The sequence below is a fragment of the Silene latifolia genome, chromosome 5 (assembly GCF_048544455.1).
Source record: "Silene latifolia isolate original U9 population chromosome 5, ASM4854445v1, whole genome shotgun sequence".
Taxonomy (NCBI): Eukaryota; Viridiplantae; Streptophyta; class Magnoliopsida; order Caryophyllales; family Caryophyllaceae; genus Silene; species Silene latifolia.
The window spans coordinates 22,423,277-22,448,624 of record NC_133530.1 but is presented as its reverse complement, the minus strand read 5'-3'; the positions used below and the strand labels follow the sequence as shown (position 1 = coordinate 22,448,624).

General features: G+C 37.1%; 1 long non-coding RNA gene across 5 annotated transcripts; it reads left to right on the top strand.

Annotated features, from left to right (window-relative positions):
- The first annotated feature begins 21,960 nt into the window (after positions 1 to 21,960).
- LOC141657056 (uncharacterized) lies at positions 21,961 to 24,370 on the top strand. Of its 5 annotated transcripts, XR_012548644.1 has the most exons (6): positions 21,962 to 22,189; positions 22,736 to 22,807; positions 22,914 to 22,981; positions 23,669 to 23,786; positions 24,046 to 24,132; positions 24,266 to 24,370. It is a non-coding gene; the product is annotated as an uncharacterized LOC141657056 (long non-coding RNA). The 5 variants fall into 5 exon arrangements; XR_012548642.1 differs by having other exon boundaries at positions 21,961 to 22,189; positions 22,736 to 22,981; XR_012548645.1 differs by lacking the exon at positions 22,914 to 22,981 and having other exon boundaries at positions 21,965 to 22,189.
- Positions 24,371 to 25,348: the final 978 nt, after the last annotated feature.

The following is a 25,348-nucleotide window of genomic DNA, read 5'->3' as shown; positions in this document are numbered from 1 at the left end:
GTTGATGAGACAATTATTTAATGAAGATTAAATAATATTAGTTGAGACTTAATTAATCTGTCAATTCGTAAATTGAATATAATAAGTTATATTTAATTAAATGTATGTAATGTTAGCTTGGACGAATTAATCTGTTAATTCGTAATTAAATGTAATCGGTTATATTTAATATCAACAAGATGAATGTGTCATAGTGGTAATAGTGAGGGTACATAAACCAAGAGGTCATAGGTTCGATCCTCACTAGATGACAATTTAACACATTTTATACATTTTTGGAATAACTAAAATAAGGAAATAATACTCCTTATTTCGGTTATATGGGCCGAAAATAAGGAAGAAAATATCTACCCTATTACTAACCTAATTCACGGTTTAAGTAGGTTAGAGGGAGATTATTTTTAGACCTAATTTTTCTACTCATTCTCTTGCCTCTTCTCATCAGTAAAAACACAAAAAACCTAAATTTTTACATAAAATTTTAGATCGATTCTAGCATAATCAATAGGCCATATCTCATATCGTCTTGGGTGCAACTGATAGGCGAATATCTATTTTGATATTGTTCTTAGGCCGTATTTGCTAGGACCGAAGGTTATTTCTGAATCCTTTAATTTTGTTTATGTAATTTTATTTTATGACTAGTATCGTCTTCATTAAATTCGTTATAATCCTTAATAATAAGGGAAGTATACAGATTATTTTCCGCAAGTGGTATCAGAGCCAAGGCCACGAATTTTAATTTTGATGATTTTCATAAAATTGTCTGTAAACAATAATTAGGGTTTGCGAGAAAAAAATGTAATCGGCTGGATTGTTTTTTGAGCCGTGGAATTTTTTTTTTCGTTTCCGTTACTGTTCATGGATGAACAGTAATTTAAAAAAAAAATTTCTGTTTTTTTTTTCCATTCGGTTTTTGCTGAAAAACCGAGAAAAGATTACGGGCTGTTTTTGTTTCTTTTCAGTTTTACCGAGAAAAGATAAAAAATTTTTTTTTTCCTGTTTTGTTACTGTTCACGACAGGGCTGTATAAAAAAAAAATTCTGTTTTTTTTTTGGGTTTTGCCGAGACAATAAAAAAAGTAGTCTTGTTCTTGTTTTGTTTTGGCAAATTAATTATTGTGAAGCGGTTCATAATTATAAGATACCTAATTATTTTTAAGCAGTTTAAAATTTTGACGGATTGAATTCATATTACAAGTTTAATGTGAATTAAGATTAAATTTATAGTGATTATTGAGGAATTGTCACTTAATTTGATCAATTAAATAGGTGGTTTGGATAAATTAATCAACATAATTAAGGAATTGTGTCATGTATGTTTAATTTATTTTTAGTTGATGCATTTTAATTTTGTTGAATGAATCGAATGAATGAATTTTATTTACGTATTTATTTTTGCAATCGGTTGTAAATTGTAATACTTAGTGTGGCCTTAGTCAAATTATGTTTTCGTAATGAAGGAAACATGATTTTTTTTTTATGTAATTATGAGATCTCGAATCTCCTTTATTTTTAGTTTTGGGTTTTGAAATTAGATTGTAATAATTAGGTTTATTATGTAATCTTAATTATTGTAATTTCAAAGAAGACTAAAGATGGAGATTGGAGCTCACTCCCGCTACATGGATCAAGATGGAACATCAAGACAAGCTTCTCGGGTCCAAGGATGGATTCCAAACTTGTATTTAATGTTCATTTTGATAGGATAGGCCACACTAGGACTTTTATTGTTTTTACGTTTTTCATTCTATTGTTTTTCATTCACATGTTAGTTTATGCATCATATTCCGCCTAAAACCAAACCACCTACTACTAAAATGCATGAAAATTGACTCATATAGATTGTATGTTTGTTTTCATGGACATACAGATGTCACACACTTGTTAAGCCATCACCTTAGTTTATTCATTCTCGCATGCTAGATATTAGTTCACTTAAAATGAATTAAAATAAAGTTGATGAGATCTTCCTCTAAAATGGAAATTGAGATTAGTCTTTATAAGGGCAAACAACTATGAATCCCTTCTTCGTCGGTAGGCATAATATGACCCCTTCTACGTTGGGTAAGTAGTTGTGTTGACTTAGTTTACCTCAACATCATAGTCCGAAGAGTTTCTCGTGATTATGATGGACTAAAGATAGAATTTACAGAAATTTATCGACCAAGAATTCTAACGGTAGAATTAGCTAAAAGGTTAGCTTTTCAATTTACAGAGAATTGAGTCTTGGGATCATTTATATAATTCTTGAGGGTGGTCAATTGTATAAATGTTTTGAGTCTTCGCGTTATGACATTAATTCATTAGACTTAAAATCAAAACGATGCACATGCTTATTATTTTTATTCTTCTTTCGCAGAGTAGAACACGATTATTTTTGATAATACTTCGTTACAACAAATGGCCGGAAATAACACAATCCCAATGCCTAGTGCCACACTTGATCGCGCGTCCTGGCTGAAAATATTCATGGACCGATGAATCGGTTCACACGCGTCGAAAAATGACGGGTCCAACTTTTGCGGATCGGGAGGCGGCACTACGGAATGCCGCCATTGCCGACGATAAGCTCAAGTACTTAATCGAGCCAATACCGGTCAACCAGGCCCCAATGCAGAGTCAACGAGTCACTCGCTTATAGTGATTTCGTTATGGAAGCGGGTGCGATAAAGAACGTACTCATCTTTGCAATGGAAACCAATTTGCAGAGACGCTTCATTGCCCAAAGTGCAAACAAGTTTTTCACTACGCTCACTAACGAGTTCTCAAAAGCACCGAGAATCGTTACATATGAGCATACCTGTCGCTTCTTTGATGCGAAACTTCAGAAGGGCCAACCGGTTAGCCCACACATTCTTCACATGATTGAGAATGTCGAGAAGCTGGAGGCACTGAATTGTAAAATCAGTGAGAGCATTGTCATTGACCGAATGCTTCATTCTCTTCACGATGGTTTTGCCCTTTTCAGGGCGAACTATTACATGAATGACTTGAAAAATAGTCCTCATGAGCTACACTCCCTTCTCGTACAGACCGAGAAGGATATGAAATTGAGTGGGAGAATGAAGCAGGATGTTCTCACGATTTACAACAAGGGTAAAGGTAAGGGCAAGGCTCATGGCGACCTAGCTGTAGGTAAGCCAAAGTTTAAGAAGCCAGGAAACGGTAAGAGTGCGCCTGGTGAGACTAGTGGCTCACAGGGCAAGGCAAAGAGCAAGGGTGGTGACATAGAGTGCCACCATTGTCAGAAGACTGGACATTGGAGGAGGAACTGTCCCGTCTACCGTGAGGACATCAAAGCAGGCCGCGTCGTTCCTGTTGGTATGTCATCTTATATTCATATGATTGAGATTAACCATGCATGTTTCGCAACTTAGGTACTAGATACTGGTTGTGGTTCTCATCTGTGTAATCATTTGCAGGGCCTAAAGAACATCATACCTGTGACACCCTCATTTTTAGCAATAAATAAACACGTAAATTCTACAGAAAAACTGACAGGATATGTTTGTAATTGGTTCAACTAGATAAAAACCTGTAATTTCAAAAACTTTTCTAAACCATTCACAAACATTTCCAAATGAAGAGTGCCAAAACCTGCAAATACTAACAAACTAATTTACATATCATAGCTAAAGTCGTGAGAATTAAGTGATACAAACCAAAGTGAAAGAGGGAGACATATGTCCCTTCAAAATATAAACACAACCAAATGTTTAAGGGTTTACTACAAAATATAACCAAACTAAGTCCAAGGTTCTTTTGCTCACTAGCTCGTCCGTGTACCCCATCTAATCATCATCAACCTGTCAATCGCATTTTATACAAACACGAAAGCCACAATTCAGTGGGGAGTAACTTCGAGTCCTCCCAGCCACGAAATGTCATATTTAATGTAACATGTAATGTAACATGTAAACAACATCATAAATAAACTAATTATCGAATATTCTAACATATGAACACTAAACTGACCAAATTAAACTATCATGTGAAACATATAACAAGCAGTAATCCAAACTTTATCAATTGTAACCGGCTTGCATCTCACCTATTACAATTCATAAAATCACCATACAAGAAAGGGCAATATATCAAAGACGGGCATAAGTTCTTAGCACGGTCAATAGTCACTCTGTAACTCGAGTCTATACCACGAGGTAGGGAAGGTAATCGAACCGGTATCTTGGCTCGGAGGTTCTATCAAAACATGGCCAAGACACAACACAACCCTAGTCCTAAATGCTGCAGACCTAGACATGCGGATACACACCACCGCACCCAAGACCCACAATTTTTTTAAAAACAAAGTGAGTACCCTAAGGAGTCCACCAAAGGGTTGGCTAGTACTTAAGTTGACCACTTACCCTCAAAATAAGTAACGAGGTCATGCCCCAACTTGGATATAAACCCACCAAGTCCGGAACACAAAGGCTATTAAGCGGTGCTGAAATATATACTCGCCAAAGACTATAAAGACCTATCTATGACAAACACAACAACCCGCAAGAAGTATTCAATACCAATTCCATTTCAAGCAATATTAACAATATTAAAGGTTTCAGGGAATCTAAGGCCGTTTCTACAATATAAGAAACCATTCAATTCAACCAACAACACATGTGAACTAAAAACATAATAAATGGCCTAAAACAAGAATAAGGCCAATTATCCATTTTTCACAATAATTTTCATCCAATCGAATTTTTACCCGCAACCCCGGTCATGCGCATGTGCACGGGTTCAATCGCGTGACGATCACACAATTGACTCGACATCGATTGATCAAAGGGACTAAGGCTCGATTTTCGGCATAATCATCCAAACATTACAATTATCGCTACAAAATTCACTTTAAGCCTATTCATTACTATTTCATATTATAACCTATCCTAACATGTGCCAACTACCAATATAAACATAACTTTACCATCAACATTATATTTACTACTAACATTATTCATTTCATAAGACTACCCATATGTTACTTATACTAAATATAACATTAATACGCCCTAAACGACGAACAACGCATGAAAAACCGCGAAACAAGAAACGGGCCGACCCGGGCCAACCCCAGGTCGCCAGTGGCCCCGCATTTCTTTGGCCGCCACCCCCACTACCTCCGTTTCTCCGTTTTAGTTCATTTTAACATCGTTTTAAGCATCAATTAATCATTCCCATTTCATTTCCATACTAATATGTGAACTTAACATACAAAAGACATGAATTTAACACATATTTTCATGTGAAACAAACCACTTAAATAACATTTACAAAATCATACAAAAAAGCAAAGAATGTGACATTAATTCGTCGAGTAACTCGAAATATGTTACCTTTAGCAACAAAATGAGCAACTAGCACCTTGAACACCAAACCCTAATGTGCAAACTAGCCACTATCTTCAACTATATACGAGTCTCCAAACTCGTCTTCTAAATCTTCACCTAAATAAACAATAAAAACACAATTATAAGCACTAGTAATCAAAACCCTAAAAATGGTGGACAAAATAAATTTAGGGCAAATGAATTTAGAACATACTAGGATGTTGGAAATGAAGAGAGGATTCCAAATATGTAATCCTTATGAAATTTGGAGTAGAAACGAGTAAATTACGATGAAAATTAGCTTAGAAAAGCTTAGGTTTTGATATAAAATGGTGTTTTTAATTTTAGAATAGTTTAGAATGTCTAAGAAGAATGAAGTGGCAAAAGAAAAATCTAAAGGGAAGGAGGAAGGGGAGGTGAGCCGTGGAAGAGGGGAGAGGAGCGGGTTTTTGGCGGAATTTTATTAGTCGGTTTTGGCTCGTTTCGACAATAATTAGAACCGTTTGTCAAATGCAAATTCCGACATTGCCAAAATTCTTAAACACGAGTTTACAAGAAGATTGAGTACTCATATGACCCATTTCCAAAATCGTTTGCCCAATTTTCAAAAGAATTGCCATTTTTCCCGATATGCCCTTATTTCGAAATAAAATGTTTTTACATGGTTTAAACTATTTTTAAACATTTCGAAACTATCAAAATAAATACTTTACTTCAAAATATAATAGAATTACATTTCATTGAATTATTATTACTTCAAATACATTAATATTAAATTCAACTTGATTAATAAATTACTTTCGCAAAATAATAATAACGGTCCGAAATTACGGGGTGTTACAATCACCCCTCCTTTTAAAAAGTTTCGTCCTCGAAACTTAGAGGAGAAATTATAGTAAACAACATCTTAATAATATAGTTATAATAAAAATATAGGTATCTTTTCAATGAAACAGTGATACTCTTGTTGATCAGACAAGAACATCCACATTTCATATCAAGATATAAAAATATTTCTACACCAATGAATGAGAAAACCCATTATTGGGACGTCACCAACAACGAGATTTAACATTCATTAATGTTAAAATCATTAAAAATCATATAAACGTTTTCAAAATTTTAGTTTAAAGTTCTATAATAGGAATAATATCTTTACTAATTATGATTAAATACGGCTTAGTAACGCGGAAAAAGAGTAAGAAAAAGGAATACCTTACGAGAATAATTCAGGATATTTAGCTAACATAGAAGCTTCAGTCTCCCAAGTCTCCTCTTCGACATTTCCACAACGCCAAAGAACACGGACTAAAGGTACAACTTTGCTCCTAAGTTGCTTGTTGGCTTTTTCAAGAATCCGAATTGGCCTTTCTTCAACCGCCAAGTTAGGCTCCAATTCAAGAATCTCTTCTTAGATGATATGGCTAGGATCACTAATGTACTTCCTCAACTGAGAAACATGGAAGACATTGTGAACCTTGCTCAGATTAAGGGGCAATTCTAAACGGTAAGCAGCAGGACCAATCTTTTCAATCACCCGAAAAGGTCCAATATATTTAGGGCTCAGCTTCCCTTTTACGCCAAACCGTTTCACCCCTTTCATAGGTGACACTTTAAGGAATACTTGATCATCAACCTCAAAAGAAAGTGGTCGACGACGGACATCAGCATATGATTTTTGACGGTCCTGAGCGGCTTTCATCCGCTCCCGAATGATCTTAACTTGTTCAATGGACTCGGTCACCAAATCAGGTCCTAACATTGGAACATTTTGGGTTTGATCCCAACAGACTGGAGTACGGCATTTTCTACCGTACAGAGCTTCATATAGTGCCATTTTAATGGAGGCTTGATAGCTGTTGTTGTAAGAGAACTCAACCAGAGGTAAACATTTCTCCCGGAAGTTTGGAAATCTAAGGCACAGCACGAAGAAGATCCTCTAAAGTTTGAATTGTTCTCTCGGTTTGACCATCAGTGGCGGCGTGAAAAGCAGTGCTCATTAATAGTTTACTACCCAAGGCCTCCTGTAATGCAGTCCAGAAACGAGAACAAAATCGAGGATCCCGATCTGAAACTATATCTTTAGGAACCCCATGATAGCGCACTACCTCATCCACGTAGACATGAGCTAGAACTTCTAAACTCCAGGTCTCTTTGATAGGAATAAACCGAGCACACTTAGTCAATCGGTCCACAACCACCCAAACAGCATTCTTCCCAGTGGAAGTCCTGGGTAAGGCCATCACAAAATCCATGGAAATAGACTCCCATTTCCAAAGAGGAACATCCAAGGGTTGAAGCAAACCCCCGGGCTTTTGATGCTCTATCTTTACTTTCTGGCAGGTGAGGCATTTACTGACATACTCCACAACTTCAATCTTCATCCTAGGCCACCAGAATTGTAATCTCAAGTCTTTGTACATTTTGGTACCTCCCGGATGAACGGAGTAAGGAGAGAGGTGTGCTTCATCAAGAATTCTTTTTCTCAAATCAGCTGCCTCCGGAACATAGATTCTACCATGATAACGAAGATACCCATCATCATCAATCTTACAATCCTTAGCTTGCCCAAGTTGAATTTTAGCTCGAATGTATTTGAAAGTAGGATCATCGGGAAGGCAAGCACGGATCTCACGGTAGAAGTCGAGTTTCCTATTTTGTCATGGCATTAAGATGATTAGAGCCCCTTTTTACAAGGCTTATTCCCAATTTTTGAAGTTCTAAAGCAAGTTCAGGAGGTAATTCCCGAAAAGAATTCAAAGAATGACAAGATTTTCTGCTAAGAGCATCAACCACCACATTAGCTTTTCCTTCGTGATAAATTAGATCGGCATCATAGTCATTCACCAATTCCAACCATCTTCTTTGCCTCATGTTCAGATCTTTTTGGGTAAAGAGGTATTTCAGGCTTTTGTGGTCGGTGTAGATGTTGCAATGGACTCCAATGAGGTAGTGTCTCCAAATCTTCAAAGCATGCACCACCGCAGCTAATTCAAGATCATGAGTCGGGTAGTTAACTTCATGAACTCTAAGCTGTCGAGTGGCATACGCAATGACTTTCCCTTTTTGCATCAAGACACAACCTATACCATGCTTAGAAGCATCACAGTAAACATCAAAGTCCACTCCTTCTTCAGGTAAGGTCAACACCGGAGCGGTAGTCAACCTTTTTTTTCAATTCCTGGAAGGCATTTTCACACTCCTCAGACCACACAAATTTAGACTCTTTCTTTAACAACTGAGTCATCGGTCTAGCAATCTTTGAAAAATCCTTCACAAACCGCCGATAGTAACCCGCCAAGCCAAGGAAACTATGGACTTCAGAAACATTGGTCGGACTTTTCCAATTAACAACGGCTTCAATTTTGGCAGGATCTACCATAACGCCCTCTTTTGAAATGACGTGCCCAAGGAAGGTCACTTTAGGTAACCAGAATTCACATTTAGAGAATTTAGCATACCATTTTTCACGGCGCAGAATCCCCAAAATAGCACGAAGGTGTTTGGCATGTTCTTCTTCAGATTTAGAATAGATCAGGATGTCATCAATGAACACCACAACGCATTTGTCAAGGTGTTCTCTGAAAGTACGGTTCATCCGATCCATGAATCTTTGCCGGAGCATTGGTCAATCCGAATGGCATCACCGTAAACTCGAAATGACCATATCTCAAATCAAGGCGGTTTTAGGAATGTCGCGTCTCGGATGGAATTTGATGATAGCCCGAACGAAGGTCAATTTTAGAAAAAGTGGAAGCACCTCGGAGTTGGTCGAAAAGATCATCAATTCTAGGAAGAGGATATTTATTCTTGATAGTAACCCGGTTAAGTTCACGATAATCTATGCATAACCGCATAGATCCATCCTTCTTTCTTACAAAGAGAATGAAGCACCCCAAGGTGAAGAGCTAGGTCGGATAAAACCTTTGGCAATCAAATCATCCAGTGAGTCTTGACTCTTTCATTTCAGGACGGTGCCCCTATAAGGAGCTTTAGCAATAGGGCGGTACCAGGAATAAGATCAATAGTAAATCCAACTTCCTTTCGAAGGAATTCCGGTAGCTCATCAGAAACACATCAGAAATTCACATACCACAGAACATTCTCTTTAGGAGGCAGAGAGGAAGAATCAAGGAGTCACCATACACAAAAAGGCTTGATGACCCTTTTTCATCGCATTGACAAACTTCATAGCAGAAATTAATTTAGCACCGGTTTGTCTTTTAACCACTTGATAAGACACACGGTGACCTGAAGGGCTTGTAAGAATTATTTTCTGATCCCGACATTCAAATCGAGCATGATAAGTATGTAACCAATCCATGCCCAAAATGAGATCATATTCTTCAAGCGGAAATCGGAAGAGATTTGCTGGAAATATAAATCCCGCAATAGAAATAGGAACTCCCGGATAGATTTTAGAACAGGAAAAGACATCACCAGAGGGTAAGGATATAGATGTGCTTTCTTCATGTGATGATTCAAGTGATAACTTATCGGAGAGTTTCATTGAAATAAAAGATAAAGAGGCACCCGTATCAAATAGTACCAAACAAGGAACATCAAAAATAGAAAATGTACCAGTAATGATATCAGGGTGTGCCTCAGCTTCTGCTCGGCTCATGATAAAAATCCGGCCTTTCGGCCTCTCTAGGGCAGCAGGAGTAGTAGGAGCCGTCACCTTCTTCTCCGGGCAAACATTAGCCTTGTGGCCCGATTTGTTGCAAGAAAAGCATATGATAGGATCAACGAAGCATTTACCAGGATGTGCTGGTTTCTTGCAGTTATAGCACACTCGGTCTTTAGCACCTTTATTGTTGTTAAGAGCTGAAGATTGACCACCCCGGTTAACTTGCACAGTAGGATCAAATCTCCTCTTGTTTGGGTAAGAGGGAGAAGAGGTGAACCTGGGTGAAGGAGTATAGGGCCTAGAAGATGGATATAAAGGCCTCTTGCCAAGACTGGAACAGTTTGCACGAGCTTCATTTTCAATGTCTTTCAGGGAATTCTCAGCCCATAAAGCATCATTGTAAATTGAAACAAAGCTGGTGGAGTCCCGTCGGACCATGCTTTTGATTTTAGGAGAGAGCTTTTCAAGATAAAAGAAAGCTTTTTCATTGTCATCCTTCACCAATCTAGTAGCATAATGAGCCAACTCGTTGTATTTATCGTGAAGGCACGAAGAACAGAAGGCTTCCTTGCTTTAATTCCATGAATTCCTTCAACTTCTGCTGTTTAAGTTCTTGCGGATAGAATCGGGCCTCCACTAATTCCTTGAAACGTTCCCAGTCAAAACCCGGTTTAGATGAAACAGTAGGCCCAGTCATAGACCACCATCGATCTGCTTCTCGTACTAGGAAGTGAGATGCCAGCTTCACTTTATGTTCCTTCTGAACATCATACAACGAAAAGCTTTTCTCTAACTCTCGAAACCACACCGCAAGAGCAACTGGATCAATTTCTCCACCATAAGTGGGAGTGTTGTTTCGGGTTAATTGATTAGCCACCCAAGTATAGGTGCCTGGAGTACCCTCAGGAGGCGGGGGAGGAGGAGGAGCTTGTTGATTCTGCTGATTTTGTTGGTTTTGGAGGATTAGAGTAAGAGCTTGTAAAATAGCATCATCAACTCTCCTTGGTGGAGCCATCTTGCAAAAGAGAAAATTTAATTAGTACCTAACAATTAGCAATCACAAACAGGCTACCACATAAAATCCTAAACCTACCCATCCTACCCATCTCTCAAGTTTATTATTTAAAGGTCAAGTGATTTTAAGTGGGGTGCACAAACGTGCGTCGGGAGCAACAAGCTCTGATACCAACTGTGACACCCTCATTTTTAGCAATAAATAAACACGTAAATTCTACAGAAAAACTGACAGGATATGTTTGTAATTGGTTCAACTAGATAAAAACCTGTAATTTCAAAAACGTTTCTAAACCATTCACAAACATTTCCAAATGAAGAGTGCCAAAACCTGCAAATACTAACAAACTAATTTACATATCATAGCTAAAGTCGTGAGAATTAAGTGATACAAACCAAAGTGAAAGAGGGAGACATATGTCCCTTCAAAATATAAACACAACCAAATGTTTAAGGGTTTACTACAAAATATAACCAAACTAAGTCCAAGGTTCTTTTGCTCACTAGCTCGTCCGTGTACCCCATCTAATCATCATCAACCTGTCAATCGCATTTTATACAAACACGAAAGCCACAATTCAGTGGGGAGTAACTTCGAGTCCTCCCAGCCACGAAATGTCATATTTAATGTAACATGTAATGTAACATGTAAACAACATCATAAATAAACTAATTATCGAATATTCTAACATATGAACACTAAACTGACCAAATTAAACTATCATGTGAAACATATAACAAGCAGTAATCCAAACTTTATCAATTGTAACCGGCTTGCATCTCACCTATTATAATTCATAAAATCACCATACAAGAAAGGGCAATATATCAAAGACAGACATAAGTTCTTAGCACCGTCAATAGTCACTCTGTAACTCGAGTCTATACTACGAGGTAGGGAAGGTAATCGAACCGGTATCTTGGCTCAGAGGTTCTATCAAAACATGGCCAAGACACAACACAACCCTAGTCCTAAATCTGCGCAGACCTAGACATGCGGATACACACCACCGCACCCAAGACCCAATATTTTTTTAAAAACAAAGTGAGTACCCTAAGGAGTCCACCAAAGGGTTGGCTAGTACTTAAGCTGACCACTTACCCTCAAAATAAGTAACGAGGTCATGCCCCAACTTGGATATAAACCCACCAAGTCAGGAACACAAAGGCTATTAAGCAGTGAACATATACTCGTCAAAGACTATAAAGACCTATCTATGACAAACACAACAACCTGCAAGAAGTATTCAATACCAATTCCATTTCAAGCAATATTAACAATATTAAAGGTTTCAGGGAATCTAAGGCCGTTTCTACAATATAAGAAACCATTCAATTCAACCAACAACACATGTGAACTAAAAACATAATAAATGGCCTAAAACAAGAATAAGGCCAATTATCCATTTTTCACAATAATTTTCATCCAACCGAATTTTTACCGCAAGCGGTCATGCGGCAGTGCACGGGTTCAATCATGGCCGACCAGTCACACAATTGATCGACATCGATTCATCAAAGGGACTAAGGCTCAGTTTTCGGCATAATCATCCAAACATTACAATTATCGCTACAAAATTCACTTTAAGCCTATTCATTACTATTTCATATTATAACCTATCCTAACATGTGCCAACTACCAATATAAACATAACTTTACCATCAACATTATATTTACTACTAACATTATTCATTTCATAAGACTACCCATATGTTACTTATACTAAATATAACATTAATACGCCCGAAACGACGAACAACGCATGAAAAACCGCGAAACAAGCAACGGGCCAACCCGGGCCAACCCCAAGGCTGCCGTGGGCCTGCCGGGCCTGCTGGGCCGCCACCCCCACTACCTCCGTTTCTCCGTTTTTGTTCATTTTAACATCGTTTTAAGCATCAATTAATCATTCCCATTTCATTTCCATACTAATATGTGAACTTAACATACAAAAGACATGAATTTAACACATATTTTCATGTGAAACAAACCACTTAAATAACATTCACAAAATCATACAAAAAAGCAAAGAATGTGACATTAATTCGTCGAGTAACTCGAAATATGTTACCTTTAGCAACAAAATGAGCAACTAGTACCTTGAACACCAAACCCTAATGTGCAAACTAGCCACTATCTTCAACTATATACGAGTCTCCAAACTCGTCTTCTAAATCTTCACCTAAATAAACAATAAAAACACAATTATAAGCACTAGTAATCAAAACCCTAAAAATGGTGGACAAAATAAATTTAGGGCAAATGAATTTAGAACATACTAGGATGTTGTAAATGAAGAGAGGATTCCAAATATGTAATCCTTATGAAATTTGGAGTAGAAACGAGTAAATTACGATGAAAATTAGCTTAGAAAAGCTTAGGTTTTGATATAAAATGGTGTTTTTAATTTTAGAATAGTTTAGAATGTCTAAGAAGAATGAAGTGGCAAAAGAAAAATCTAAAGGGAAGGAGGAAGGGGAGGTGAGCCGTGGAAGAGGGGAGAGGAGCGGGTTTTTGGCGGAATTTTATTAGTCGGTTTTGGCTCGTTTCGACAATAATTAGAACCGTTTGTCAAATGCAAATTCCGACATTGCCAAAATTCTTAAACACGAGTTTACAAGAAGATTGAGTACTCATATGACCCATTTCCAAAATCGTTTGCCCAATTTTCAAAAGAATTGCCATTTTTCCCGATATGCCCTTATTTCGAAATAAAATGTTTTTACATGGTTTAAACTATTTTTAAACATTTCGAAACTATCAAAATAAATACTTTACTTCAAAATATAATAGAATTACATTTCATTGAATTATTATTACTTCAAATACATTAATATTAAATTCAACTTGATTAATAAATTACTTTCGCAAAATAATAATAACGGTCCGAAATTACGGGGTGTTACAATACCTCTCGAAAAAGGTGATGTGGACCTGCGTGTCGGGAATGGAGCACGAGTTGCTGCTGTCTCGAAGGGAACATATGTAATCCAACTCCCTAGTGGTTTTGAGTTATTTTTAAATAACTGTTACTATGTAACCAGTTTGTCTAAGAACATTTTGTCTGTTTCCGTACTTGCTAAAGACGGTTTTGCATTTTCAATAAAGGATAATAGCTATATTTTCTCTTTCAATGAAATGATTTATGGCAAAGCAGTTTCCATGAATGGAATTTATATCTTAGACCAAACCACAGAAGTATTACACGTGAATAATAAGAAAATAAAGGTTGGTGACAAAGATCAAACCTATCTATGGCATTGTCGAATGGGACACATAAATGAGAAACGCGTGAAGAAACTCGTCGATAATGGGACTATTCCCGCATTCGATTTTTCTACATATGGCATGTGTGAATCATGTCTTATTGGCAAGATGACTCGAATCTCCTTCAAAGGTGTTGGAATGCGCGCTAGTGACCTATTAGGACTCATACATACTGATGTTTGTGGACCTATGTCAATTACCGCTAGAGATGGCTATAGATATTTTATCACTTTCACGGACGATTTGAGTAGATACGGATATGTCTACTTAATGAAGCATAAAAGTGAGTCCTTTGAGAAATTCAAGGAATACCAGAACAGGGTACAGAACCAACTAGGTAGAAAGGTTAAAGCACTCCGTTCAGATCGGGGTGGCGAATATCTTTCAAATGAGTTTGATCAACACCTGAAAGACTGTGGAATCGTTTTGCAGTTAACTCCACCTGGAACACCTCAATTAAATGGTGTGTCCGAACAAGGAAATCGAACCTTACTTGATATGGTTCGATCCATGATGAGTCACACGGTAGTGCCTGATTCATTATGGGGTTTTGCTCTTTTGTCAGCTGCTCTTATACTTAACCGAAGTCCGTCTAAAGCTGTCGACAAGACTCCATATGAAATGTGGAAGGGAACGGTCCCTAACTTGTCCTTTATTCGGGTTTGCGGCAGCGAGGCTTATGTCAAGTGGAGACACGAGGATAAACTCGGCCCGCGATCGGTCAAGACATACTTTATAGGTTATCCAAAAGGAACATTTGGTCATTACTTCTATTCGCCTACCGAACATCGAGTTTTTGTTGCGGCTAGTGCGACGTTCTTAGAGAAAGAATTTCTCGAGAACAAGAGGAGTAATAGAACCTTCGAGCTATCGGAGATTCCAGAACCAACAACCGAGGAACGGATGGAGGAAGTTGTTCCTCTAACTGATGATACGGTTAATATTCCTGAGGAACCTAGGAGGTCGGGTAGAGTCTTTCATCCTCCGGACAGATACATTGGTATGGTCGAGGAGAATGACGTTTTACTCCTAGAGAGTAATGAACCCGTCACCTATAAAGGTGCTATGACCTGTTCCGACTCAAAGCTATGGCTCGAAGCCATGCAATCCGAGATGGACTACATGTATGAGAATAACGTATGGGATCTAGTTGATTTACCTAATATGGTAAAACCTCTACAGTGCAAATGGCTTTACAAGATAAAGCGTTCTTTAGACGCGCAACCAGATACCTATAAGGCACGACTTGTGGCAAAAGGTTTCACTCAAGTGCACGGACTGCATTATGATGAGATTTTTGCACCTGTATTCATGCTACGTTCCATTCGGATAATCTTAGCGATAGCCGCATTTCATGATTATGAAATTTGGCAAATGGATGTGAAAACCGCCTTCTTAAACGGTTATTTGGAGGAAGAGTTGTACATGGTGCAACCCGAAGGTTTCATAGATCCTAAACATCCTAAGAAAGTATGCAAGCTTAAGCGTTCTATTTATGGATTTAATCAAGCTTCTCGGAGTTGGAATCATCGTTTCGACCAGGTGATAAAAGAGTATGGTTTCACTCGATCGGTCGAGGAACCATGCTTATATATCAAGTCGAGTGGGAGCAAGATTGTTTTTTTGATATTGTATGTCGATGACATACTCTTGATTGGGAATGACATTCCTCTCTTATCTTCGGTTAAAGAATGGTTGAAGAACCATTTCCAGATGAAAGATCTGGGTGAGGCACATCGCATTTTGGGAATCCGTATCTACCGAGATAGATCACGACGGACGTTATCACTTAGTTAGGAGTCTTATTTGGATAAGATTCTTGAGAAGTTCAACATGACCAACTCCAAGAAGGGAAACCTTCCAATGACGACTGGGATGTAGTTGAGCAAGTCTCAGTCACCCACGACGCCTGAAGGGATTGAGCGCATGAGTCGTGTTCCTTATGCATCTGCAATAGGATCGATCATGTATGCCATGATGTGCACACGTCCAGACGTGCCATATGCATTGAGTATGACGAGTCGGTACCAAAAGACTCCAGGTGAAACACACTGGATAGCTGTCAAAAACATCCTCAAGTACCTACGGAGGACTAAGGATTGGGTATTGACTTATGGAGGCGATACTAAGCTATGCGCAATCGGTTACGCAGATGCTAGCTTCCAAACGGAACGAGATGACTCAAAATCTCAGTCCGGGTTCGTCTTCACTCTTAATGGTGCTGCGGTCAGCTGGAAGAGTTCCAAACAGAGTGTTGTAGCAGATTCTACTACTGAATCCGAGTACTATGCCGCTTTGGAGGCAGCAAAGGAAGCGATATGGATGCGTCAATTCTTATAAGGACTTACAGTAGTTCCTAGTTCGAATGACCTGATCACCATCTATTGTGACAATAGAGGTGCCATCTTCCAGGCTAAGGAGCCAAAGTCTAGCAACAAATCTAGACATGTACATCGGAAAGCTCACCTGATCCGTGATTACGTGGAGCAAGAGGAGATAGTGATAGACAAGATTGCGACGGATGATAACATCGCGGATCCTCTCACTAAACCATTGAATTATGATAAGCATGTAGGGCACGTTAATTCCATGGGAATTAAACGTGTTCCTGAGTTGTAGTACTTGATTATGGATTTGATACATTATCTTTTTCATATACTATTTATAACTTCATCGTTTTATTATAATATTTTGTTTTTCATGTGGATTGTACTGACAACACTGAACGCCACAAAGTGAACTGAATTACATTATAGTTGTTTTGGTCCGTAATTGCCAATGTGAGCTGATAACTCCGGCTATTATAATGTGCAGTCGATTGATGGTGGGTTCAACGAGCCATAAGTCAAACGGTTGACTGATCGATCACAGATGCGAGATTATAACGATACCTCGTAGGACAACTTTTTGTGACAACGTAATGGAGTCCTAAATGTTTAAAAACATTCGGTGCCAGGCCGTGAATAGGACATCCATTGTGTTCCTAGAGTCGATTCTTTTGACTATCGACTGTCTCTTGAGATTAAGGCAGTTTTTGGGTGACTTTGGTTTCTTTCTCACGGTCTGCCGTAACGGGAGGCTAAGTATATTTTTTCTGGGTCATTTCATACCGTGCTTACATCTGCAGGATTCGAGTTGAGGAAAATATCCAACCCTTATCAGGTATATTTATTTCTCACGGCCACTCGAGGAGTTGTAACTGAAATGCATGGCCATGCTCGAATGTTGATTCGCATATCAGTTAAGTTACTCTCTAGTCGGGGAAACCACTCTTGATATTGATCGCTTGTAAAATACGACCTTTGTGAATACGGATTTGCAAATTGTTTTACATTGAGTGGGAGAAATTTTAGGATATGAGAATCGGTTATCGCACATACACTTGTGAGGACAAGTGGAAGTTTGTTGGAGCTTGTGTCCTCCACAAATTAGTGTGATAACATTTGTAAATCTCTTACAGGTTCACAAGGGTATACTTCGTATATTTAATCAGTTGATTAACGTTTATCTAATAACGGTTGGCTTGCTAGAAAGTTTGACGTTATTATCATACAGATGGCGGTGATCAACTGGTCCCTAAAGGTCACACCTATATGATGTGTTTGAGAGATGTGGTTATAGAAATATGATCACATTGATGCCTAATATGACTAAACAGTTAGTCAATGTGTTGATGAGACAATTATTTAATGAAGATTAAATAAAATTAGTTGAGACGAATTAACTGTCAATTCGTAAATTGAATATAATAAGTTATATTTAATTAAATGTATGTAATGTTAGCTTGGACGAATTAATCTGTTAATTCGTAATTACATGTAATCGGTTATATTTAATATCAACAAGATGAATGTGTCATAGTGGTAATAGTGAGGGTACACAAACCAAGAGGTCATGGGTTCGATCCTCACTAGATGACAATTTAACACATTTTATACATTTTTGGAATAACCAAAATAAGGAAATAATACTCCTTATTTCGGTTATATGGGCCGAAAATAAGGAAGAAAATATCTACCCTATTACTAACCTAATTCACGGTTTAAGTAGGTTAGAGGGAGATTATTTTTAGACCTAATTTTTCTACTCATTCTTTTGCCTCTTCTCATCAGTAAAAACACAAAAAACCTAAATTTTTACAGAAAATTTTAGATCGATTCTAGCATAATCAATAGGGCATATCTCATATCGTCTTGGGTGCAACTAATAGGCGAATATCTATTTTGATATTGTTCTTAGGCCGTATTTGCTAGGACCGAAGGTTATTTCTGAATCCTTTAATTATGTTTATGTATTTTTATTTTATGACTAGTATCGTCTTCATTAGATTCGTTATAATCCTTAATAATAAGAGAAGTATACAAATTATTTTCCACAGTATTTGCATATAGTATAGTTTGCATGTAGTGTAGAATTTTTGAAAATTTTTGAGAGAAATTTTTGCTTTGTGCTTGCTTGTAGCTTACTTTCCTCTTTGCTTATCCTAATAGTAGCTTTTTGCTAATGATTTATTCTTTCATGATGGGATAATAGCTACATGGGGATGTATTGACATAGTAGGTGAGAAATGGAAAATGAACCAAATAGGCTTGATCTTGACTTGTGACAAGCTACAAAATTGTAAGGTAGAGCCTCTTTTGACCGATGTATCCATATTCGGTCTCTCTTAGGTGAGTGTAGGTGTCTGCTTATAATGTGTGTTTCATCAAAACGCACAAGTATGGTTCTCATGTCATCTCTTGGTAAGCATGCATTCATTTGTTATAGCATTTTGGAGCCATTCACATGATATATTTGCCTTTTTGACCCCTTCATAAACATTTTTCCTAGCTATATTATAACTTGCCTACCCTTGTTGAGCTAGTAGCTTTGTTTTGTTTTGTTTTAGTGCTCAATTGGGATTTGTTTAAAAATTGTGGAAATCATGTGAGCTTGATCTTAATGCTTAAGAAGAAATATGAAAGAGAAAGATGAAAGAAAAAAAACAAGATGATGAAAAATGAAAAAAATCAAGCAATGAATGAAAAAAAAAAGAAAAAAAAAGCATTGAAAAAGAAGTATGCATTGAAAAGAAAAGAAAAAAGAAGAAGAAGAAAAGATGTGAGAAATTCTCAAGCATTATTCATATATATTTTGGAGAATTTTCTTATGATTTGAATTGCAAAATTGGGTTAGAATTGAGATTGAGCACCTTTACATTTTGGTAGTTGCTAGCTTGACTTAGCTCCACATTACCATAACTCTTGTGTTCCCCTTTCTTACCCATGTTTATTTGCCTTCTTCCCACTTATTTGGCTTCTTTATCATGCTTACATTTGATTGTTTTGGCTCACTAGTTTTGATATGTTTACCATATTAGATTGCGGGCACATTGTTATAAGTTGAGGATAGTTGAGTATTCACAAAATTATCCTATCACATATAAAAGAGTTTGAGTGCCCCGTGAGAGTCCATAAGTCAAAAGATCATGCAAAAGCTTAAGAGGTTCATTTCAAGTTTTCCATGCTAAGCCGTCATGTAAATCTCATCCATGTTTTGCTTTGTCCCTTGCTGATACGGTCGTTTCTGTACCAAAAATAAATACCTAGCTACTACTAACAGAAGTCAGTGGTAAGTAGGGTCGATCTCCACAGGGAGGCGGTTTACTATCTACTTGTTTATTCTATCTGTCTAATGTCACAATTGGGGGTTTGAAATGTTTTGACTAAACTAATGAGGCTAAAGGCAAGAGGGAAATGAATAAGAGGAAATAAAGGAGAAATGCAAGGGTAAAACAGATAAAAGAGAGAAATATGCTAGGAATCGGTCTACCGTGGCAGCTACACTATCGGGTCAACTGAGTCGATTAAATTATTGATAAGAAGAGCGAGGTCGTCACCTTTCGGTCCTTAAACCTACGATTATCACTACTACAATTTAAGGCAAAGAGAACGCCCCTTCAAGAACGGTTGATAACGGAACCGGTCTCTTTGTTATTTTTAGTTTGGCGGGCATATAGGATTCCAATAGAGAACGGTTGTTTGTTCAAACCGTTCTCTTACATTAACAAAGAGAACGGTTAGGTTTGACCAACCGTCTTAAAATATAAAAGAGACCGGTTATATATCCAGAACCGTTCTCCTTGATAAAACAAAGAGCACGTTCCCTATCCTTGGCCGTTCTCTATTAAATCCCTAAAGATATGGCTGTATCTATTAACTTGTTCATTCACAATCATCCATTTCACATAATCTCCCAACAACACAGGCGACTTGCTACTACCCCAATATCGACTTCACTCTCAACGCCGGCGACCTGCTACCCCAACAGCGACGACGCTTCGATCTGCGCTCCCAACGCTGACGACCTGCTACCATCAACTGTTTCTCTCCCTATCTCTTTTCTCTCTCAACTCTTACCCATCCCGCATCTCAACTCTTTTTCATCCCGCGTCTCTAAACACAGGTATAACTATAATTACAAAGCTCTCAATCTTTCAATGAATTACCTAATGAATTGTTATTTTGACTAATTAAATTAGAGTTTTGAAAGATATTGATTCTCTAGGGTTAGGTTTAGATAATTTTGATTAGATTAGGTTTGAAGGTTAATTTCCTTAGGGTGAACTTGTTTACTGGATTAATTTTAGCTTATGTGCAGTGCATATTAATGTTTTGATTATTTAGGATTAGATTTGTCTATTATGCGAATTCAGATGATTTTGTTGATGTAGCAGTGATTTGTTTTGCCCATATTTGCACCTCAATATCCTGTTCAGATTTAATGAATGTTTCGTTTAGGTATTTAACTAATGTGCTTCCAAATTAGTGCGAAATTCTTAATTAACCTGAAACAGACCGAATCACAGCACACTACTACAAAATCGATCTATTGCAACATTTTGTGTGCAACGCTTTGCAATTGTGTTGCAATTTTGAGAAGGGATTTTATGTATGCAGCATTTTGCCCAAAAGTGTTGCAAATACCAATATAATGCATCATTTTTTTAAAAGTGTTGCATTTTATAGTCAACAATGTAACTTTTTTTTGTAAGTGTTGCATTTTTCAATATAGCAATATTCCATACTACTTGTGACATAATAATAAAGACCAGAAAATTGAAACTTGTAACAATAATTTAGTAGTTTACTTAAAACTCACAATCAAATAAATCCAAACTAATTCAATAGAAAGCAAGAAGGCTTTTTTGGTCTTAAATCCTCCTCTTACTTCACATTATTTGACCCTTAAAATTAAGTGGCGTAAATGTCGTAATATCACACGATCGACATCTTTGTCCTAACTCAACTCGTACCCGAAAAGAACACAATTTATCTGGCATAGATTCAATCACTTGTAAAAAAACCGCTATCATGTCCATCTATTGCGGTCATTCTAATAATTGACGAAAGTAACTGATAAAATACTATGTGCATCGGTCTTAATTAAGAATAGATGTGATAAAAAAAATATGTCACAATTCTATATAAAAACCTCCATTATAAATCTTTTAGGACAATTTTATTTACAACGAGGTGAAGTATAAAAATATAAAATATAAAAAAATCCCACACATCTTAATTTGGTCGCAAATTATTATTTTAAATGGACTATTTTCCATTGGAAATCAGACAAATCAAATATAGTCATTTCACGATAAAATATTACTCTATTTTCTGATAAAATAATATCCGTCTACAAGACTTACTGAATTCTCTTAATGATGACTTAAGCGTTAAAGTAAATGGATCTATCTCCTCTTTTTCTCAAACATGGGGGTAAGTAATAGGTTAGATTGTTTAGAAGGAGCAGCCCTTCATTTGTTCAATCTCTCGCATCTCGATTTCTGGACTAACCCCTTTTTGCATCTCTTATACAATAACTTTGTCATGCTGCCGCTTGAGCTTCCACATGCTTCCGCCTACGCTTCAGCTTATCAGCCCCTTTATCCAACTAGCACGAGGTACTTTACCTTATCGCTTCGTATTTGTTAATTGCACAACTTTTTTATTAAATTTCAGAAACATTGTTGTGAGTTATTTTTTCGAAAATAGGATTTAATTGGTCTACTAATACTTCCAAATGAATTGAATTAGAGTTTGAATGTCTATGAACTAGGATTCGGATGAAAATTGGGCCTGTTTTATATAAATCAAATTAGGGTTAGAGTAAAGTGTAATTGTTGTTTTTTGATACTATTGATTAAGAATTGATGTTAAAATTGAGTAGATAATGAATTTGGCGTCTGATTAAGAGAGAAGTCTTGAGTCGAATGAAAAAGTTTGATTAATTTGTGTTGCTGCTATGAGGTAGATATAATGCCAATACAAGATGCAGTACAAAATGTGAGAACTTTCCATGGCTAAAGGCAGATGTAATGTTGTACTATGAGGCTTGCTGTTTGCTTTCTTTGGTGTGGCTCGATTAAAAAAAATGATAGGATACGGAATTGATTCTTTTATGAGAATGCTTGTACAATCAAAATAACAAGTTTGCTTATTTGGTTTAGGAGTCTGACCTATTGAAGAGGAATGAGAGGATCAATAGCTTAATGTTTTGACTACAATGATTTTGTTTACTGGTAAGCTGTTTCATTACTAAGCACCAGTGATCACCTTCTACCTATCATTCAATCGCGGTAACATGAATGTAAGCATAACTAGTGAGTTCATAATAAATGTTTCTAGAATGGTAGGTCCAAAGTTGAGACGTTGAGCAATGTGTAAACTGTAAAGGCTATGGTGATCGCAGAAAGGTATAACTAAGTAATTATTTATTCAGTCCCATTATATTGTCTAGCCTAACGTATTTATCTCACATTCTTGAAAATGAGACTAAGTACGGAGTAATATAGCTATTGTTTAAGAAGTTAAATTGCATAATTAAGTTGATCGGGGTATCACTTTACGTTTGTTTGTTGCTTATCAAAATACAAATACTGAAACTGAAAGAACCGAATCGTACCAAGCTACACTAGAATAAACATTGCGATGAATGGTCCTATTCTAGAGTTCCTTGCTTAAGGAGAAAAGTTTAGTTGTCTCAACTCCTCTATGTTACTCCTTGATATCAGATTGCTTCATATTGATAAGTTTTGTTTAAATTGGATCGTGGCAAAGAAGGCCACTCGCCACTTACAATACCCGTCGCGTATTTAATTGGTCCGCAAAGGATTCAACCCGCCGCCGGTTAAAATGAATTCAAGGCGGCCACCGCACCGCATCCGATGTGCTGGCTTAGCCCACGACACGTGCCCTTGGGGGCCGAGGCCCCTACTGTGGGTCGGCAATCGAACGGCGGGTTATATTTAGACTGTTGGTTTGCTATGCTCTGCTTCTAAATCCAAATTCCTGATGAAGATTGCTCTTCTACCCAATTGTTATATCTGTTTTACAAGTAAATTTTGTGTTACTTCGGCATTTATAACTAAATTTGTGTGTAGGTACTGTATATCTTCCAAATGAATAGGAGGTGTCTTTGAAAAGACTATCTGTCGAATATGTTCAAGTTAATTAACGTAGACCAAATGTAAGGCACTATCACTAAATAGCTGGAATAGAGTAAGTCTGAACCTCTTATAATATCTCATTTATAGATTGATAATGTTCAGGATTTAAAGCATAAAAAATAATGCAATTCAAGTATTTCGGCTGATCAGTATTTGCATTCTCGTCAGTTTTGTGCAGCACCTGTTTTTTGGCCTGATCAGTATTTGCATTCTCGTCAGCTTTTGCATCAGGCTTTATTTTGGCCTGTTTTTTGTCGGAGTAGATATAACATATGTATATGGGTTTGGTTTTGTTTTAATGTCCTTGCCAGCCTGATGGGAGCGTATTATGCGGGTATTATATTTGTCGATATATGTTGGAGCTAATCAAAGGAAGACATATTAATATTACCCCAAATGTATGTATTTTTTTCTTCATTTCAATTATTTTCATCGCTTTGCTTATTATAATCTCCATCTTATTAATTGCTTTACTTTACACGTCATATATATAGTGTATTAACTAAATTTTTGGATGTCCTATATATATAGTTCATGCTTAACGCCCCAAAGACATATACGGTTGAGCAAATCGACGAGGTGCGGAATATTTGGGTTGAATTCACACTCAATTTTAAGCCGAAAAGTAATGGTGGATGAAGCCGATTACAATTTCTTGATGTTCAATTATTTTTGCACTTACATGCTACTAAGTAATAACGATTCAAGGATTTTTATTTATATGCGCTATTACAAACATTAAACGATGTATATTTTTTCAAGGATTTGTCCTTGTTAATTCTAATAAAATTTGTTGCGTAAAATATGCTGGAGTTTCTGAATTTTAATGCAGGTTTAATTCTTATATGAGCTATATATACGATTCAATCGTGTAGGAATTACGATGAAAGGAAATATAAAAAAAAAACACTTTTCAAAGAGAACGGTTAATCGTTAAACCTGTTCTATTTGAAATGGTAAAACAATGGCGCCAGATGGTATATCAAAGAGCACGCCTTAACAAACAGGACTGTTGTATCATCCCCCGTTCTCTTTGAAAAGGTTCAACAATGGCGCCAAACACATATGTCAAAGAGAACGCCTTAACAAAGAGCCCGGTCCCCTTTTACACCCGTGCTGTTTGAAATATCAATGAGAGCGGTTCCCATTAGCAACCGTGCTATTTGAAATAACAACGAGTACGGGTTGACCATTTACCAACCGTTCTCATATGTCAAAGAGAACGCTTGGCCACAGGCCGGTTGAAATACGCATTTAGAACGGTGCTTGACCGTTCTCCTTAATGGTTATTGTAGTAGTGTATACCCTTTCGGTCTCTAATCGCCCTAGGGTCTCCCTAACTTAGCTTTCGCCCTAATTAGGTATCACCTATTGTAATTAAGCAAGCCTTCCCTTCCAATCTTTCGATCCAGGTCGGGGGTAACTAAATAAATCGGTCTCCTGCATGCATTCATTCAACCAAATCACAATTATATTGCTTAACACAATTCTTATCGCAAAACTAATCTAATCATGTCAATCCTAACATATTGCTACCACGGCTTCCCTAGTCCTAACATATTAAGGGACTTAGCTAAACATAATTAAATAAAGAACATGAAATAGAGAAGAAGT